Source organism: Coffea eugenioides, chromosome 1 (assembly GCF_003713205.1).
Source record: "Coffea eugenioides isolate CCC68of chromosome 1, Ceug_1.0, whole genome shotgun sequence".
NCBI classification, from domain to species: Eukaryota; Viridiplantae; Streptophyta; class Magnoliopsida; order Gentianales; family Rubiaceae; genus Coffea; species Coffea eugenioides.
This window is the reverse complement of record NC_040035.1, coordinates 6281179-6285278: the sequence shown is the minus strand read 5'-3', so window position 1 is coordinate 6285278 and position 4100 is coordinate 6281179. Positions and strand designations below refer to the sequence as shown.

Sequence of the window (4100 nt, the reverse complement as noted above, 5' to 3'; positions counted from 1 at the left end):
TACTAACCAAGTGCAACAAATTCTTATTCATTTTGCCTCTACTAAAATTTACAGTATTTGATGAATTGGGATACACAATGATCATCTATATGCATTAAACGAAAAGCTAAAACTAAGATCATGAAAAAAAACTACGGGCCTGTTTGGAACCTGAGTTTTTTGGGAGTTTGTCTAAAACTTTACTGTAGTACACTGTAGAAGTTTTTGAAAAATTTTTGTAGAAGTTTTTGTAAGGTAAAAAGTTTTTTTATAGAAGTTTTTGTAATATGAAAAATTTTGTAGAAATTTTTGTAAGGTAAAATTTTTTTTTTCCTTTTCTTTTTTTTCTTTCTTTTTCTCTTTTTCTTTCTCTTTCTTTCATTTTTCTTTTCTTTCCTCTCTCTCTTCTTCTTCTTCTTCTTCTTCCTTCCCCCCCCCTTCCCCGTTACCTCTGCCTCCCACCTCCGCTCCTCCGCCAGCACCACCTCTCTTCTTTTTTTTTTTTCTCTTTCTCCTCTCCCCCCCCCTCCCCTCTCCCTCCCCCTCCCTTCCCCGTTCCTCCCCCCTCTGCCTGCCACCCCTTGGGCTGTCACCCCTCCCACTCCCTCCCCCGCCCGCCACCCCCTCCCTTCCCCGTTCCTCCCCCCTCTGCCCGCCACCCCCTTGGCCGCCACCCCTCCCACTCCCTCCCCCGCCCGCCACCCCCCTATGCCCACCATCCCTTTCCTCCCCTCTGCCCCGCCACTCCTCTCCCGCCACCCCCTCTGCCCCTTCCCTCTCTGCCCCCGCCACTCCTCTCCCCCCAGACGACTGTGCCTGCAGTTAGGATGAGGATGAGGCACGAGGCGCGGATGGAGCTATCAAATGGGGTGAAATTGGAAGGGACGACGTTGGTTGTTGTGAGGCCCATAAATGATAGTGGATGTGGTGGTCGCGGAGGAGGGAGTGAGGCGGAGGAGCAGAGCGGGGATGCTGTTGAGGTTGGGGATGCTGTTGAGAGCGGGGATGCTGTTGAGAGGTTGCAAAGCGATGGAGTTTATGGGGAGGCTGTTGAGAGGTTGGTCAAATGCAGGAGGTGGGTTGGGTGGGGGAGGAAGAAGAAGAAGATAAAGGGAAGGGAATTTTTTTTTTGTTTTGAATATTTTAAGTGTGTAGGTAAAAAATTTTGAGAAGTTTTTTGGAGATACTGTAGCAAAAGTTGTTTAAAAAACTAGTAAGTAAAAAACTTGTCCAAAACACTAGCTTCCAAACTAGCTTCCAAAAACATGTGTTTAATGAAATTAAAAATGTAACAGATTTAAAGCCAAGGGGTTCTATCTTTCTTGAAACTTAACAAACGTAGATATAAGTAACAAAAAGGTTTTAAGACAAGGTTGACATCTAACAAATAGTTTGAAAATATTGGGTTAATTATAAATACTCCCCTATAGTTTCATCTATTGCAACATGAGTCCTGAACGTTACGAAATGTCCAATTCACCCTTCTATGATTTCATGTAAAGTAGAAATTTGATGAAAAATAGCCTATGTAACGTCTTTAGGTAAAATACCAGGAGTGCCTTTGCTTACATGCTAAATCAAACGTAACTTAATAATTTTATATAAAATTATATAGGGGTTACGTGAATAAATGCAAAAATTACAAAGTATAAAGTGGATATTTATGCAAACTATAGGTGAGTTCAAGTAGATATCATGATTTCATCACATGCACTTCTGAAGTGCATCTCATGTAATCACCATAATTGATTGTGCATTCCGTCTATTTCTCGCTCCACATAAAATCACAGAGGAGTTATATGGGTATATTAAAACCTTAAAGAAGTAATCTAGCATTATGCAAAATAACCCAAAAAAATAGCATGCAAGAGACTTGATGTGCCATTTTTTGTTCAAATTTGTGGGGATGGAACGATCTTTGCTCTGTAAAGTTTAGTGGTGAAACGCTCTGGTCATTCCACACCTGGCTAAGCATCGTGATTTAATCAGTGCACGCGTGCAATAATGGTTGAAAATTTTCATAAGATGTTAAAGAACCCTCATGTTCCCCAACAGTTGACATAACCCCTGCATTTCTGAGCACTTCACTCGTGCAACATGTGAAGCTTTAATGGAAAATCGCAACAACTAGCATATTTGGCTTCAAAGATGGAGATTGGACAATCAAATGGTGGTTGTACATTAATAATTTACCATAAATATTTTGAGACCTGCATACTAATTGTATCTTTTGAGATCCGACAACCGTGAGACAGACCTCGGACAAATGCAAAACTTACTCAGCTATTACAACTAGACAAATTGAGGATGAGATTCCTTTTGTTTTCTTTACTACCTATATATACAAGTGGAGAGGAATTTGGTTTTCAATATCTCCAAAGGCTTCTAAGACTTGACAATTAACATTCAATTGTTACATTTTGCTCAAGTACAAAAATGGCAGCTCCGAAATTCTCTAGCCACACTCGTTCAATTAGTTTGCCTTCTTCTTCTCATCCTCTTCTTGTGAATGCTGAGGAGCACCTGCAACGGTTGAAGTCATCAGAAGCTGCATCCTCACCCTCACATTCATTGGCATGCCAAAGATTGGATGCCCTCAAGAACTTGTACGAGTGTCTGGATGATGTGCTTCAGCTGCCTTTGAGCCAACAAGCTCTCTCAAATGACCAAGAGGTCTTGGATGGATCTCTCATCCTGTTGGACATATGTGGGGCAGTCAGAGACATCTATTCACAGGTGAATGAAAGTGTCCAGGAACTCGAGTCATCTCTACGGAGGAAAGAAATGGAGATCTGGCAGATGAAGTTAGCTCATATATGATCTCCAAAAAGCAGTTGAATAAAATGATCAGCAAATGCTATAAAGAGTTGAAGAAAGCAGAAAAGAACTGCAACTTGACATTAGTAAACAAAGATTCTGAAAAGGTCCCTTTGGTTGACCTTATCAAAGAAGTTCGAGAAACAACTCTAACAGTGTTGGAGTCCACTGTATCTTTCCTTTCTCCATCAAAGGCTGGATCTTTGGTCTCGAAGTTATTACGCAAGAATGCATCATCTAAAGGACACTCCAATATTACAGCAATGGAACAAATAGAAATGGAGCTGCATCTGTTAAACAAAAACAAGTCAAACGTAGATGTAGTAAAAGGTCTCGAGGCCTTGGAATCTAGCATTCAAGAATTAGCAGAGATGCTTGAAATTGTCTTCAGGCTGTTGCTGAAAACTAGAGTTTCCCTTCTCAATATTCTTAACCACTAGTTTAGGCCACAGTCAGCATGGTTTCAACAACTGGATGCTATGCAGTTCAATTTTGTATACATACATCATACATGTACAAATTTATACATACATAAAAACATAAGAAATGATTATCTACATTGATCTCTTATCATCCTTCCCTTGCCATTGATCATGGTTGATGGTGCTATAATCTATGTTTATTCATGATTAGAGATACTCTCAAGGTCGTTTTAAAAAGATCGACACAATGATAAATTTAACATCCCTCAAAGAAATGCATTCCTTCAAAATTAAATGAAATAGCCATTTTCCGAAATTTAACAAAATGAATTAAAATGCAACAAAATAACCAACTCTGTTAGATTTAAATTCTTTAAATTTTAATACTCTACATTTTACTTCTACGAAAGGATTATGGTAAAAGAGCCAACTACTCCTAGAGTAGTTGAGTAGTTGGAGTAGTTGGCCACCAAGAAAATTTTAAATCTTTACTTAGGTGTAAATCAACGAATCAAATTCCTTGATCTACATTCTAAAAATAATTCAAGTTTTCCTTGAGATTTCATCAGCGGGTGCATAGGCATCTGTCTGAACCAGTGGTGGTTCAGTCCCCTCCAGAGTCTTTTTGGATAGAGTAAGAGTAGATCTAAAATAGATTCTATGTGTTAGGAAAAAAAAAAAAAGGATTATGGTAAAACATTTAATATTTTGTTTGAAATGATATTTTCTCATATTAAAATTATAAAATGAATGAAAATGATGGGACTAGCAATAAGCATGATTATTCGACTTAATGCTTGCAGGCTAAAAATTAGAAATGCCATAAAGTTGAGGTTCCCCATTAATAAGTTATTCTTCCTACAGCTTTTCTTTACCAAATTA

General features: G+C 38.9%; 1 pseudogene; it reads left to right on the top strand.

Annotated features, from left to right (window-relative positions):
* Positions 1-806: 806 nt before the first annotated feature.
* Positions 807-3236, top strand: LOC113766500 (annotated as a pseudogene).
* Positions 3237-4100: the final 864 nt, after the last annotated feature.